Raw genomic sequence first — 17,536 nt, 5'->3', positions numbered from 1 at the left:
TTCAGTCGCTCAGCCGTCTCTGACTCTTTGCAACCCCATGAATTGCAGCACGCCAGGCCTCCCTGTCCATCACCAACTCCCAGAGTTCACTCAGACTCACGTCCATCGAGTCGGTGATGCCATCCAGCCATCTCATCTTCTGTCATCCCCTTTTCCTCCTGCCCTCAATCCCTCCCAGATTTCTTTCAGCAGATACCAAAAATTGTAACTTAAAGCACACAAACTCTTTGGAATCACATTTTCTGTATGACCTTTTGTTTCAGATCATGATTTGCTGTAGGTCTCTTTCCTTGGGCAAGATTAAGATTCTCTCTGGTTTGTGTGCTGAAATTGTGTAATAGAAATGTATTGAGACGAGTTCCCAAGATCAACACCGCGAGGAGTGAAGGAAGATCAGGGCAAAGGAAGGAGATGAACTGTGATGTTAGTGTCTCTCCTACAGGAAGCCCTGGAGCTGAGACAGCTTTGTCCTACCTTGAACAAAGAAGTCAGGACATTATGTACCCTCTCTTCTTCCCCACCCCTACTCGGCACGCCCCTTCCCTCCAGACCCATGACAGGGGACTTGTCTTTGGGTAAGGTGGCAATCTAGCCCTCACTCTCTCCCTAGTTTCCTCTTTGACACGGACTTCATTCCTTGCTTCTCCTACAACTTTGGACTTGACGACTCCACGGGGCAGTTCCCTTGGGCATCGCAAAGCTGAACTCTGATTTTTCCCACCAGAATGAGTCCTTCCTTTCGTCTTTATTCCTGTCCCTTTAAGGGCACTTCATTTTTTTTTTTCCCCATCCTTCTCATAAGAAACCCAGAGACATGTTTTAACATCATCTTCTATTATTCTATCATTCTGTCACCACATCGAAGAGGTTTGGTCACCAACATGTATCCCAGATTTGTCCACTTTTCCTCCCCCTCCTCCACTGACATCACATCAACCCAGCCAGCATCTCTCAGCTGGACTGCTGCAACTGCTTCCAGACTGACATCCCCGTCCATTCGCTTCTCCTGCCCCCTCCCATTCATCATGAGCCCAACCCAGGTCACTGTATCATCTGTTGCTTGAAACCCTTCAAGGTTTACCACTGCACTCACTTGCAGTGAGCCCTTTCTTGCCTCTCCACCCTGTCCCTTCCCCTCTTGTAAGTGTTTTTTCCACTTAACACCGTCAAGTGCCACGCTCTCTCTGATTGAGGGATCAGGTGGTCATGTGGAGAGCCACCATCACCTGGGACTGCAGCTTAGAGGCCAATCTGGATTGGATGGAAATGAAATCCAGTCTTCTGCTCCAAGCCATTTTCTTAAGGAAAACAATTCATTCTAAAGGGAAACCCTTTTATTTCAACACTACTGCTTTCTCCAAACCCTACAAAATAGCACATCAGAATCAAATCTCAAGTTCAGGTTGTCTGTGTAGATTTGCTGCCCTGTAGGATGGATTTAAGAAATCCCCAAGTCTTTGAGATGCTGTTAGGTGGTAAAATAACTTTCACTAGGGATTTAATTATTCCTCTTCTGTGAAGTCTGGTCTCTAACAATGTCACTACAAATAATCCCTCTCTCAGCTTGATACTGGCATAAACAAATATCAGAAAATATCTAAAGTCTTTTGTTTCTATAATGGCCTGTGATCTTTTTTTTTTTTAAGCTGAGAACAAGCCAAAGGTAGGAAGAACAAGACTAAGAAAAGGAAAAAAACCTCTGAACCTGTAAGATTAGAATCAAACTCTAGAAATAGGTAATGCAAGAAGGTGTAGGGGGTGTTCTTTTGGAAAGCATGTTGATAGTTATCTGCTAACTTGGTAACCTTCAAACTACAGCTTTATTAGTTTTAAAAAGCATCATCGGCCAATAAGGTCAGCAGATTGTATCAATGTCCATTTAAAGTTGTGACATTGTTCTTTGTTATGCAAAATGCCACCCTTAGGGGAAACTGAGAGAGGGGTCTCATAGGATCTCTCTGTTTTTTCTTTCAAGTGCATCTTACATAATAATATATGTGTGTATATATGTATATACATACACATATATAATTCCTTTATCCCAAGATAAAGCAATTTTAAAGTATCATCTAAGTAAACTGATAAGAGTTTGACAGACAGATCTATATAAAGAAAGAAAGTGAAAGTGAGGTCACTCAGTCGTGTCCAACTCTCTGCGACCCCAAGGACTGTAGTCTACCAGGCTCCTCTGTCCATGGGATTTTCCAGGCAAGAATATTAGAGTGGGTTGCCATTTCCTTCTCCAGAGATCTTCCCAATCCAAGGATTGAACCCAGGTCTCCCTCATTGTGGGCAGACACGTTATTGTCTGAGCCACCAGGAAAGTTCAAACTCTTCATCCTCTGTAATAGCCAACGCAGTTAGATGGTTAAATGTGTAACTGTGCTTTTCATCTCAAGCTCACATTTTATTCTGAAGCATTACAATTATTCTTAAAAACTGCCTCTCACTCCTGAAAAGCAAACATTGTTTTTGCAAAAAGGAAAGGCTCTTTTTAAAAGCAATTATGGTAAATGCATTTATCTAATCTCAACATGTTTTCCATCCAAAGTCACAAAATTTTCAGTTTTACCTAGATGCTGTCCATGAGAATAAAATGCATTAAACTACACAAAAACAACTAAAAACTTACCTTCATATTTTTCACTAGAATTTAGTTTGTTGGTTTAATCAACCAAAAAATATTTTAAGCTCTGAACTAACAAACTGAAGTACACTGTGTCTGTTTTCCTACATTTTTTTAGGTGCTATAACGAATAATTTATAAAATAAAGATTTTTAAAAGACCACTTTGGCTTTTAAATATTTTTAATTATTTTAAAAATACAAATGTTGAGTGCCTTTTAAAAGTAATATGTGGATTTCTTCTCTTGTTACTTTTCTAAATTTTTTATAATTAGTGAAACTTTGAGATATACATTCACATTCAATTATAAAAAAGAAAATACAGAGGGGTCCCATGTAACTATTACTGTTTATCCCAAAGGCAACATCTCATAAAACAATGGCATAATATCACAACCAGGAAGCTGAAACAGATTACGATCTGCTGAGCTCACTTAGATTTCTTCAGTTTTACTTGTATTCATTTGTTTGTGTGTATATGTCTATTTCCATACACAAATGTCATACATATATATTTTTTAATTCCATTAAGTGTTCAACCAGAAGGACATGGAACTTCATTTGTGTTCCTGCTTCTGGCAAGAGGAGATAGAGATTTTTTAGGCACAGAAAACAGAATCCACCCTAGATGTGCTGTTCCCCTGTGATAGCATGAAAATATTCCACAGGGCTCTACAAAGAGCAATCAGCCACTGCAGAAAATACAGGATGGTTTTGGTGGTTTTTTAAATAGATCCAACCTTCCAGTGAATAAATCCAAACAATTTTCTAAAAAGAATAGATTGCTGATGCTTTATTATTTATTTATTATTTAATTGGAGTACAGTTGATGAAAGATCTCCTGGAGAAGGAAATGGCAACCCATTCCAGTATTCTTGCCTGGAGAACTCCATGGACAGAGGAGCCTGGTGGGCTACAATCTACGGAGTTGCAAAGAGTCGGACACAACTGAGTGCCTGAGCACATACATAGTTGATTTACAATGTTGTGTTAGTTTTAAGAGTACAGCAAAGTGATTTAGTTATATACACACATGTATAATGTTTTTCAGATTTCTTTCATTATTGTTTTTACAAGATATTAGCTAGAGTTTCCTGTGCTATACAGTAGGTCCTTGTTGTTTACCTACTTTGTATATAGCAGTGTGTATTTGTTAATCCCAGCCTTCTAATTTATCTCTCCTCCCCTTATACGTTGGAAACCAGAGTTTGTTTTCTATGTCTGTGGATCTATTTCTGTTTCTACATAAGTGCATATGAATCCATTTTTAAGATTCCACATGTAAGTGATATCATATGATATCTGTCATTAATGAAAAACACAAAACTATGAAAGGTTCGGAGAATAAAGATGAAGAATGCATTCCCTGCAAACAATGATGATTTCTTATATCTCAGGGTCCTCAGCTTAAATTAACACACATACACACACACACACACACACAACACACATGAACATACACATACTTACATGTGGACACATCTCTCAGGCACAAAAAGGCCAAGGGCCAAAGACAAAACCAAACACCCCAGCTAGAGTGGTGGTTTTCCCAAGTTGCAGATACTGTAACTCCTGTAATAAATGGAAAAAACAAAAAAAGGATTTTTGTTGGCAAAGTGTGGAGGATGGTGATTATTTTCTCAGGAAAAAAAGGTTAGATGTCATATTTCCCCTGTTTTAACACCAATGAAAGAGCATTTAGAAAAACAAGATGCTTAAATCTTGTTAGGATAGGTAATCTCGTGTTAGCTTAACAGTTAAACCCTGAATCTGTTTGCCCCAGAACTTTTTCCACCAGGACGTGTCATTATCACTTGATATGATTTTCCCACCAGCCTTTTTTCTTTCCATGCTTCCTTTAGTAGATAGGCTAGAGAGGAAAAAATAGGAAGAAATACAAAAAAATAAAAACAAAAAAAGAAGGATCTAGAATGAACTGTTCACATAAGCCAGCCCATTTGAGCTCTTCATTCATCTTGGAACAATCTGAGACTTCATGCTGTGAAGTCAACGAGTATGAACCACGGAAAACAGACCCATGGGCTCTCAGAGGTCTGCAAATGATGGAGTTTCAGGAGGAATTCATGACACATATCTGCTTCTGGTGCCGGGTCCTGATCCATCGCTCTGTGAGCCTCTGTTGTTTCGTGTTTGAACTTTCAGTTGAAAGTTGAATGAGAGAAGTCCTCGGGTTTTGTGAATTCCGGGTATCTGTGAAGCGGGACTGGGAACTTTCGTCCGCCCGCCGTGCAAGAGTTGCCTAGCCAGGGAAGGTGTTCTGAACCGTTTCTGTTCAGACCCAGGGATTCTGAAGCCCACAGAGAGGTTCACAGGATGAGTTCAGAGGGTTCTCTCTTTGCACTCAGAGATGGACACCCTGCCAGCAGCCGGGTCACGAAGGCCAGGCGCTGCACTTGAGTGTCGGCACAAGAACCTCTGAATTTGTCAGCAGGACATCATTCTGCATTAATCATCAGAGAGAGGAACCTTTAAAAACCATCCGCTCGACACATCACCGGCGCAGCGATTTGTAAGCCAACGGCATCTTTTTTCGCTTATACGGACATGGAGGCTTTTCCAGTGATGGCAAACCAAGCACCATCTGACCGTCGCCAGGCAGCGCGTGGGAGCCTGAAGGCAGGGTTTCCCCCTGGCCTCGGCAGAACTGGCTGGTGGAGGAGAAGGACCTGTTTTTGATTAGCCCGGTTCACCCAGTTCCAAAACGGAGCCTGGCTGTTGCTCAACCTGGCAACAGAATTCTTAAGAGACATCGGTTTCGGGCAGCATCCCAGAGCAGCACTCAGAAGAAAGATCTTCCTGTGGGGGCGGGGGAGGGGTACAGAGCGGGGAAAAGCCCCTCTTCCTGTACACACAGCGTCTCCTAGTGAGGACTTAGTCTCTGGCCTGAAACACAAGGTTTTGTGGCTCACTTCTCCGTTAGCAAGTTCCCACTGCCATTTACATTCACTTACAGGGACACTTCAACCGAATTGATCTGGATAATACATGACAGCAAGAGACTCTTAGTTTTCGAGGCTCTGTAGCTGAAAACCATATCTCTTCAACCCATAGAAGCCTCGGCTCATGTCCGGAATCAGAGGCTAGATTTAGGCTTATCTCTGCCCCACAGGCTGGACAGGCCTTCACAATTGCCAGACCAGGAGCGGCATTCCCAGGGATGGGGGATGTTTAATGGCTGCTTGGGGTCAGTAGGGCAGGGCTCGGAGGCTGTGACACTGACAGCTAAGCCCCTGGTCTCCTCTCTCCTTGGGTTTCCTTTCTATTCCTGGACAACTGCGTCTTTATTCCTGCTGTATCTCTGTTTGAGGCTTGCATGAGCGAACACACACACACACACACACACACACACACCAGAAAACCTTCTGTTAGTCTTTAAGCGTCAAAGCTGATATCTGATCCTGCAGTGACCTGCTGATGAAAATGTTTCCACAAAAATGTGGAAAAATAAAAGTATATCTTTTTATTCCCTGGTTTTTCTCAAATAAGCATTTATAATTATTATTTATAATGCTTGTTATAAATAAGCATCAAGATATTAATACTTGATGTTACAGAAAACATTATAAATGTTTAGAGGTACTAATATAAAATGCTGATTTCTAGCTTTAAAAATGATACGCTATAGTACTTGATAGAGATATACTATATGACCTTCCCTGATGTCTCAGATGGTAAAGAATCTGCCTCCAATGCAGGAGACCTGGATTTGATCCCTGGGTTGAGAGGATCCCCTGGAGAAGGGAATGGTAACCCATTCCAGTATTCTTGCCTGGAGAATTCCATGGACAGAGGAGCCTGGCGGGCTAAAATCCATGGGGTCACAAAGAGTCAGACACAACTAAGCAACTAACACTTTCACTTTCATAGTAGCTTACACATTCAGGCAACTAGAACCAGAGTTTCTGGGTTGAAACCTAATTCTGCCACTTACTAAAGATGGAATTCTGGTGAAGTTACTTGTTACCAGGTTAACTCACCTGGATTTCCTTGTTTGTACAAGGGGCCTAATGTCACCAGGACTTACCTGGGGGGCAGTTATGAAGACTAGTACAGACGGAGGGCTTTGAACCCTGACTGGCCTATGGCCGATCAGTGAGCTGTTACTGTTTATTGACTATTATTGACTAAAGCACTGCAGGCAGGCTCCTGTGGACACATTTAAGCATCAAGCCACTGTTGACAACATGTCACTGTTTTCAAACTACAAGCCCATCAATTATGCTGTTACCCAATCTTCATTGCGAGTCTCCTGCTGGGTGTGCTGTCCATCAATACCTTTATCTACTGGCTGCAAAAAATGAATCTCAGGTGTTTCAGATGCAAACTTCACAGTCGGAGTGAACCTTGGCTTTCCAACCTTTGGACCAGCACTCTTCCAGGAACTTTGAGATATTCAGCATACTTTGCTGTTAATGTAAATTATAATTATGGTATTCTTTGCTGTATAGTAAGGTATCATCTAGTACTCATAAAAAGAAATCAGTTCCATTTTTCATGCAAATACAAAAGAGCCCTTCGAAAGATTTGTACACCCAAACTGAGCAATGACTTTGAAACTGTGGATCACAACACTTTAGTGGATAATGACATCAGTGTAGTGAGTGGTAACCAGCATTTTAAAGGAAAAATAAAATAAGATAAATTATGCTCCAACAAAATGGAAAATACTAAAGTGAAAGTTTAGTCATTCAGTGGTATCCTTCTCTTTACGCCCCCATGGACTGCAACCTGCCAGGCTCCTCTGTCCATGAGATTCCCTAGGCAAGAATACTGGAGAGGGTTGCCATTTCCTTCTTCAGGGGATCGTCCCAACCAAAGGATAGAACCAGGTCTCCTGCATTGCAGGTGGATTCTTTACTATCTGAGCCACCAGGAAAGCCCTAGAAAATATCAAGGTACTGTATTATTTTTGAAGCTTTTATTTTAATTATTCCTTATGTGTGTTACTAGGTTGTAATATAAAGTACATATAATTTTAAGTGTATTTTTCACACGCATTAGGATGGCTATATTTGAAAAAAAACATGGAAAATTACAAGTGTTGGCAAGGATGTGAAGAAATTGGAAAACCTGTACATAACTGGTAGGAATGTAAAATGATGCAGTTGTGAAAAATAGCTGGGCATTTTCTCAAAAAGTCAAGCATTGAATTATCATGTGACTCAGTGATTCCCAGGTGGCTCAGGGGTGAAAATCTGCCCGTCAATACAGGAGACACCAGAGACATGGACTCGATCCCTGGATCTGTAAGTTCCCTTGGAGTAGGAGATGACAACCTGCTCCAGTTTTCTTGTCTGGAAAAGTCCATGGACAGAGGAGCCTGGTGGGCTACAGTCCACAGGGTCGCAAAGAATTAGACGTGACTGAGCACACCCACACACATGCCAGCGATTCCACTCTTCAGGAGGATTGAAAATATGTGTGCAGACAAATACTTGTACTCCAATATTCACAGTGCCACTCGTCATAATAGCCAAAAAGTAGAAACAAACCAAAAGTCATCAGCAGATGAAAGGATAAACAAGATGTGGTATAGCCATACACTGAATTGTTATTCAGTCACACAAAGGAATAAAGTATTGATAGATGCCACAACATGGATAAACCTCAAAAACATTACGATGAGTGCAAGAGGCCAGACATAAAAGCTCCATAATGTGTAGTTCCACTTATATGGAATGTCCAGAGTAGGGACAGCCACAGAGATAAGAAGCAGATTAGTGGTCATTAGAGGCTAGAAAGTTTAGGGGGTGACGAGTGGCCATTTAACTGGTGCCGTGTCCTTGGGGCGATGACAAGTTCTGAAACCAGAGAGACATCATGGTTGCATAACAGTGTGAATGTACTAAATACACTGAATTATATACTTTAAAAAGAAAGAGAGATTGGAATATCTTTTCAAACTATTAAAAAAAAAACAACCTACCAAATACAATTAGGATCACACCGAAAGGATTCAGTGTCCTAATTAAATAAGCTCCCATTGGCTAAGAATAGGGCAATTAGAGCATCATAAGGATCACAATGCAGAGCATTGAAATGTATCAACTATGTTTAGTGTTTGGTTACCTCTGAGGATATTAGCAAGCCAACTCATTGTGCTTGTCATTGAAAGGAAAGAATCGAGCATGTATCCTATCTTTCCAAGGGTCCAGGCAATGATGTCAAAGCAATAAACACCAAACAGAGTCAACCAGACAGTATCTATTTCCTGGTGGAAGTAAATAGTATAATCTATGAAGAACTCTTAGGGAAAAAAGAAAGAAAATAACTGAAACCCAATCAAGAATCTAGATAAAACTACCATTTTACTGGAAGTACAGGTGATGGAGGATCAAACCTGTTGATTGACACCACGAGGATGCAATCAGCAAATCCACACAGTCGGAAACTGTTCTGGACGAACAACCCTGTTCATGAGATAAGGGTTGGGGAGTAGGGAGCTTATAAACAGAGATTTCAATAACTGCTAAGTCAAGTCTTAGGGTTTGATCCCTGGGTTAGGGAAGATCCCCTGGAGAAGGGAAAGGTTACACACTCCAGTATTCTGGCCTGGAGAATTCAAGATAGTCCATGGGGTCACAAAGAGTTGAACACAACTGAGCCACTTTCACTCACTCACTCAAGTCAAGACAACTCTTCTGTGTGAACCTTACCTGGATCCTGATTCAAAGAAACAAACTACAAAAACCATAAATAGAACAACTGTGTGTGTGCTAAATTGCTTCAGTTATGTTTGACTTTCTACAACCCTATGGACTATAGCCCACCAGGCTCCTCTGTCCAGGGGATTCTCCAGGTAAGAATACTGGGGTGGTTCCCATGCCCTCCTCCAGGGCATCTTCCCGACCCAGGGATTGAAGCCTCCTTTCTTACTGTCTCCTACATTGGCAGGTGGGTTCTTTACCACTAGTGCAACCTGGGAAGTTCCAAACAGTTCAGTTAGGGGAATGTGAATACTAGCTGTGTATTTGATAATAATGTGGAATTACTCTTTGGCAGGTTGGGGGAAGGTGGCAGTTATTGATATTGTGATTATGTTTAAAAAGGGAAGTCCCTGTTTTTTTTTTTAAAGATACATGGAGAAATACTCACAGATAATATGACATGAGATTTGAAATGTGCTTTAAAATGAATCAGAGTGGGTAGGTATTAGGTGGGAACACAGAGAAAAAAGATTAGCCATGAGATGATAATTACTGAAGCTAGATGATTAGTGACTGATGGATTATTATCTCTACTTTTGAACATATTTGGAATTTCCCAAAATAAAAAATGTTAAAGGTATGAAAACAAAAAAAATACTGTAAATAAAGCACTCAAAAAAGAAACTACTAACAGCAATTAGTTAAAAGATTAAAGACTTAATAGTTATAGGAAAATATTACAGATTTTCAAATAATCATTTCAAGAGTGATAAACCATATGGTGAACAAAATTTATCCATCTCAGAAACACAATGAAATCTTTGTTTATGTTAACTATGTGCCTGTTGGCTGACTTTTTGAAAAAGCCATTTTGAAAAATCCGTGCAAAGTAACTAGAGAATTGAATATGGCAAAAGGCATGACGAACTACGAAGTTGGACCTTTGCCAAGTCTGACATAAGATATATAATCCAAGCTCCAGCAGGAAAACTAACCTAATCACCTAAATGGATGAGACATGTGATATTTTCTGTTATATTTGCACAATCAAAAAATTTTAAAACAGCTGTATTTATTTGTATAGTTCCCTTTGAGACTGATGGAAAAACACAGAAGGACTTAAACATGCATCCCTGACATAAATGTGGTTCAGAATCTAGAGATGCTTTTGCATTCCCGCAGATCAAGGAACTCATTCATTCACTGGTCCGCCATCAGCCCATTGCTTAAAACATGGCTGTAAGGACTGCAGGAACCTTATAAAGCAAAACCTCGGAGACAGTCTATCCCCACTGAGATTTCGCAAACTAAACTTCCTTTAAAAATTCTTTCACATGCCTAAAGAATTCCCTCTAGAATACTGACTTACCCAGTTGAGAGAAAGAAGACAGACAAGCATGCCGTGTTTTATATTTATTCAGAGTCACTTGGAAAACCATTAAGTGGTACCACATGGGGATGTGGGCATGCTACAATGAAGTGGTCTTTGTGCCTTTATGTCTGTAGGAGGCAGAGCCATGGAAAGCACTGGATGGACAGTGGGATGCACTGCTACTTAACTAGCTGCTTGATCGTGATTGGGTCCCACTTTCCTCATCTGTAAATTAGGACTCCAAGAGTAAAACAGGAAAACACAGGGAGGGTCTTGCAATTTAACCATTCATTGCAAGTTTTATGCTAGTGAGCTGAACCATGCATGGCTCAACTTTTTATCAATAATAGCAAATAGTCAATGTCTATGAATTTCCAAGTACTATGTTCAGTACTAGGATGGAGAAAGATAAGTAAAAACACTCCTTCCCTCAAACTCATTCGGGTAAACAGGCAGTTAAGTCATATAGAACAATGTTTTAAAATAATATCTCAGGGTAGTGTTTATTTGCTCTAGATCTTGACGAATGAGTAGAGTATTGCTAGCAGAGACGAAGGGCTTCCCTGGTGGCTCAGACGGTAAAGAGTCTGCGGGCAATGTGAAAGACCCAGGTTTGATCCGAGTCAGGAAGATTCCGCTGGAGAAGGAAATGGCAATCCACTCCAGTATTCTTGCCTGGAAAATCCCATGGACAGAGGAGCCTGGTGAGCTACAGTCTATGAGTTTGCAAAGAGTCAGATATAAGTGGGCGACTAACACACAGAGCAGAGAAGAGGGGATGGGTATGAGATGGACTAAAGGATATTCAGGGGCAAGGAAAGGCTCAGAGACAGAGTTTAAGAAAATCCAAGACTTTGAGTAAATATCCCAAAGTAGCTTACAAATGGGGAGAAGATGCTGAGAGGAGGTAGGCTGAGAACACAGTGAAGGGCCGTGGCTGCCCTGTGAGGAATCTGGGGATCGGCTGAGACTTCGGGAAGTCCGTAGTTGGTTTCTTGTCCTCTCACTGTCGTCACCCTGCACCAATGCAGTCCTGTTGTTCCCAGCCAACGGTGCCAACAGGACCCAACTTTCTTATTCAGAAAGGCCCGGGCAGCTTTATACAGAGCACTGTGGGCTCCCTGTGTGACTAACCTTGATTAAACGTAGTGGAAATCATTCAGCTTATGCAATTGCTATTTAGGGTTAATTTTCATTTTAGACCTTATGTGCACAAAATAGAGGAGAATTCCTTCTCCACATTCTATTTGGGCAGATTTATTCATTTTATAAGCTCCGACTCCACCTCCTTCATTAAGGTCAGTTTCTGTTCCTGGGCTATAGATGATGTATTTGTTTGCTGAAAGAGTTAACGTAACTCACAAATGTGTCCTTGAGAGTATATGAATTATCATGGAAGTATCTTTCCTATTTAGAGCTGGGAAAGTCAGCATTTATCTAACATCTTCTTCAAATACAATACTATATAAGTTATAAGCTTCTTAGGAATTACAAAGAAAAAAAAACAAAAACAGGAGAAAGGCTGATTTCTGCCCCTTGTGGAGGTGACAATCTAAGAGGCCACATAAGCACAAATGAAATGATTGAAAGCAGTTTTTAAAAAACACATTATGGCAATATTTAAATGTGACACACTCAGAACAGACCATTTCCCCAAAACAAGATTCCCATATCTTTTAGGTGACATCTTTCCTGGAACATGCTATGATGCCTCTATCAAAGCTTTTACAATGAAGCTTGCCAGGAAGAGAGATGTAAAATATAACTTTACCTGGTAAAAGCTATCATTGTAATTTTGAGCTCTTAATGTCTGCTTTAACATAAGCTTTTTTTCTTCACCAAGAGTTCAAATGCTTGGGTACAGAAAACTATGTATTTTTTCCTGCTTTTTATGTTGTCATTTTGTTAGGGGCAAGTTCTAAAAACAAACTCACTTTTTTGTTGCTGTTGAACTATAGCTGATTTACAATGCTATGTTAGTTTCAGGTGTACAGCACAGTGATTCAGATTTGTAGGTATATAAATAGATACTGATTCTTTTCCCTTATAGGTTATTCAAGATACTGAGTATACTTACATAGAGAGAGTAGTTGGCATAATAGTTTACCCAGATGGCAACTCTATGGAAATAAGAAGAATCAGCTCAACATTCTTACCAACCCTCACTCAGAATGTTCCTGTCGGCAGGCTCTGTAGCAAGGATATAGGACCATCGGAGATGCTTTATAAATGGAGGGTTCAGATCCTGAGGCCCTTATCTAAAATTCCAAACCCCCCAAAGCCCCCCAAATCAAGCATTTTTCCAACTCATTGTTGACAATGAGTAATTTGTAAATAAGTAGAGTACTTATCCCACATAGTATGAACTTATTTTCCTACAAAAACGTAAATATTCCATTGTGAATGCTGCCACTGAGCACAGATATATCATTTATGCTTCATCATTAAATCCTGTGAAAATTCTGAATTCTGAAACAAACCTGGCCCCAAGGGTTGACATGGCCCTAGAAGAGCAGGGATTGACTTTCATGTGCACGGTGCTGTACACAGAGCATTTCATTTGATCCTCACTGTGCCCTATGAATGAGGTACAAATTTTACTGCTGTAATGATGGATGTGAGAGTTGGACTGTGAAGAAAGCTGAGTGCTGAAGAATTGATGCTTTTGAATTGTGGTGCTGGGGAAGACTCTTGAGAGTCCCTTGGACTGCAAGGAGATCCAACCAGTTCATTCTAAAGGAGATCAGTCCTGGGTGTTCTTTGGAAGGACTGATGCTAAAGCTGAAACTCCAATACTTTGGCCACCTCATGCAAAGAGTTGACTCATTGGAAAAGACTCTGATGCTAGGAGGGATTGGGGGCAGGAGGAGAAGGGGACGACAGAGGATGAGATGGCTGGGTGGCATCACTGACTTGATGGATGTGAGTTTGAGTGAACTCTGGGAGTTGGTGATGGACAAGGAGGCCTGGCGTGCTGCAATTCATGGGGTCACAAAGAGTCGGACATGACTGAGCAACTGAACTGAACTGAACTGAATGATGGAGAAACTTGTGTTTAGCAAAGTTAAGCAATTCATCCAAGATTGTGTATCTCACAAGTGATGGAGCCAAGACCCAAATCTGAATCTCCCATGCTCATTTCACTCTGTCTGAGGCTTCTCTCTGCTCTTTTTTAAATTACATCCTTATTCACCAGCCCCATCAAACCACCCTCAATGGTGGTTATGGATTCTAGGATCCTTCCAGGCTGTGTAGATGCCAAAGGAGAGAGGGTATTGAGTAATATCTCCTTTCTCTTCTTGCCCCTTTGAACTAACAATGAGTGTCTTCCTGCAAGACCTACATTTTTATGCTGATTCATTGCCACCTAGTGGTTATTTTAAAGATGAGTTTTACATAAAATATGAGGATGACGTAGCATTAACAGGTGGGAGAGTTGGTCCTTGGATGCTGTTGAAAAAAAAACAAGATCTGCAGTAAAAAGGAAGCTAACCTAAATAATGGAGAAGGCGATGGCATCCCACTCCAGTACTCTTGCCTGGAAAATCCATGGGTGGAGGAGACTGGCAGGATCACAAAGAGTCGGACGCAACTGAAATGACTTAGCAGCAGCAGCAGCAACCTAAAGAAACATTCATAAAATGAAGTAAATATTCATTTCTACATTCTTCAGGTGAATGACTAGCAAGATGGATGGGTTTTGCTAAGGCTTTATAAAATCTCATCTATAAAAACTGACCTAAATAATCAGATTAAATCTCGACTTATGCTGCTTAAGAAAATAAAAGCTTTCTTTAAAACTGTTTCTTCAGCCTTTCTCTAAAGATTGCCAGGGATCATCTCTGTTCTAACGATAATATGTACAATGCAAATTAATAGTTGCAATGTATTCCTCTTCATGAAATTAAACATAGTCATTCATGCTCTCGTTTCCATACACTCCTCTGCCAAGCAGATGAACTCTCACTTATCTTTAGTAACAGTGAAATAATTTATAAACTTAAAGGTGGATTCAAGGAAATGATAACATTGTCCATCAAAAGAAAAGTGTTTGGGGACTTCCCTGGTGGTCAAGAGACAAAGACTCAGCTCTCAATGCAGGGGGCCAGGTTCATCCCTGGTCAGGGAACTAGATCCTGCACGCCTCAACTAAAGATTCTACATGCCACAACTAAGACCTGGCGCAACCCAATAAATAAATAAATATTTTTTAAAGAAAGTAAAAGAGAAGAGTCTTTAGGTATTGTGTGTTTTAGTCACTCAGACATGTCTGACTCTATGTGACACTATGGACTGTAACCCACCAGGCTCCTCTGTCTGAGGGATTCTTCAGGCAAGAATCCTGGAGTGGGTTGCCATTCCTTTCTCCAGGGCATCTTCCTGACCTAGGGATCGACCCATGTCTCCTGCATCCCCTGCGTTGCAGGGAGACTCTTTACCGTCTGTAGTATTTTGTGACTTGTAAACATTTCCACAGTTATATATACAGTCATGAGCCTCCTAAAATTGTGTTGAAGTGACTTTATCAGCCTTGAACAGTATCATCTGGCAGGATTCCAATGGAGAAAGGACAAGAAGGGGAACCAGACAACCACTCGTGTGGATTGCTGAGTGGAGACAAGGTGGCTCATGACCGAACGTTAAAGACAAAAACAACTCCAAAAGTCATCAACCATCCCTCCAAGGCCTGAAAGGGACAAAATCTCTCTTTTATTTTTACTCCCATTGTTTAGAAAGTTCACTCTGTGCAAGACAAAGAGGTGCCACCCTGCTTTAACCGTTTTGCTGAGGGGTATGGTAGAGAGAAAGACAGAAAAAAGAGAGATAATGACAGAGACAGACACTGCAAAAGGCATTTTAGGTATTGTAAATACTTACTTCAAGTATTTCAGGTTAATATTAATCGAGCTTCTGGAAAGTCCTATAATAGATTCAAATGTGAGCTCAGCAGTTTCTTGGCTTCCAGTTCCTTAGAAACTAGAGAAGGAAGATTGGCAAGTAGATGCCAAGGAGAAATACAGACTGGGATGCAAGAGGATGTGTCCAATATATCTGGAGATGGGAACAGTCCAGGATCAAAGCACCGAAGACACCCACTCACTTGTTAGTTTCAGAGGTCAGGCCCTGGGAACTTCATGACACTAAAGGGTTCTCAGATAAAATGAAATCAAGTGTAACTACCTAATTAATGGACCCATGAGAGAATTCAAATAGCGTAGGGCTTAAAAATGGGTACCTTTGGGGACTTCCCTGGGGTTCCATGGTTAAGGCTCTGCACTTCCAATGTAGGGGTTGAGGGGTTTGAACCCTGATCAGGGAACTAAGATTCCACATGCAGTGTGGACAAAAAAAAAAAAAAAAAGGAATTCATAAGTATATACTGAAAATTTTAATGGGCAATATCCTCAAATAGAGTATTTTGAAACAAGCAAAAAAATGTTCTTTGAGGAATTGTTCTTTTTTGGTGAATATCCTTACTGATATGCACCTACCCAAGATTATTTCTAGAAGCAGTACAATATGATGACGTATTCTACTGTATGACGACACGTTTACTGTATGATGACATGTAGGCATTGCATAGCTGTCATGTGATTTAGCTTGCTTCAAGAAGTTTGGAAACCTTAAAGGGATGGATTTAAGCACATCCTTTGGAAAGCTTTTCCTCATATATACTTTCTTGACTGGGGTTTCTTCTGGTCAGTAATCAGTTTAACACTGAGCTCTCAGAAAAATGGCTAAAGTATGAGGGAACTAGGGCATAACTGTATCAGGATTCAGTGTAACTTTTTTCAAATTTTTTTTTATTAAAAAGTATTTTAAAAATCCCAGCACTCACCAACTGTGCAAAGAAAAATTCATAAAAGCAAAACTCCCAACCCCCAGTGTGTATAAGAAATGGAGAGAAAAATTCAATAAAAAAACCAATTTCAGATTTTGGCTTCCTTGGGTTCCAATGCACCATATGTACTTGGAAATCTTTTAAAATGATGAAATCAGCAATGTGTGTGAGACTCCTAATAGTACTCTGGTTTATTGGAAACCCAGGACAGTACACGAACAGTGGAAAAATTGTCACAGTGAGAATGTGAAGACAGAGTTAATGTTTATAAAATGCTTAGAACTTTGAAGGCTAGAAAAATGGTAGAAACAAAGCATTTGTGCTTTGCTCAGCTTTTTGCTTATTTTTAGCTTCTCTCCAATCTTGGAGAAAGTGTTCTCATACACAAACTCCCACACACTCTGTAAAATGTCCCACTCTGTGTCTCCTGAATTCATGTACTCAACTACCCGCTTGACATCACTTCAAAGGACAACATGATAAGAACTGAGCAACCTGCTTTTGTCACAGTCCCCCCATTGAAATACAAGGCAACTTTATGCTCCCAACTCCAATTCATGCTGACAAAAAGTTTTGGAATCATCCTTGGTTCCTTTCTTCCTCCCAAATCCATATCTATTATGTCAGACCTCCTCAGCTTCACCTTTAAAGTCTATCCAGCACTGGGACATTTCTTCACAAGCAACCTGAGAGCCTGGAGCTCTTTGCTGCAGTGCTCGCACCTGGACAAACGTCTCTTCCAGCAACAAAATACAAAGAACCCGTGTGAGACTGCACAGTCAGCGGGTCTCTAGGCGACCCGCCCCTGCTGGCTCACTGCGAGCATTGTTTTGGGGAAAGGAAGAGATACCGAAGACTCATCTGATCAGTTGCTGTTGTTTAGCTGCTAAGCTGTAACCACATGGACTGCAGCTTGCCAGACTCCTCTGTCCATGGCATTTCCCAGGCAAGAATATTGGAATGGGTTGTCGTTTCCTTCTCCAGGGGATCTCCCCAACCCAGGGATGGAATCCGCATCTCCTGCATTGG

Source organism: Ovis canadensis, chromosome 23, assembly GCF_042477335.2.
Source record: "Ovis canadensis isolate MfBH-ARS-UI-01 breed Bighorn chromosome 23, ARS-UI_OviCan_v2, whole genome shotgun sequence".
Lineage (NCBI taxonomy): Eukaryota > Metazoa > Chordata > Mammalia > Artiodactyla > Bovidae > Ovis > Ovis canadensis.
The sequence above is the reverse complement of the archived record's forward strand: the minus strand, read 5'-3'. Positions refer to the sequence as shown.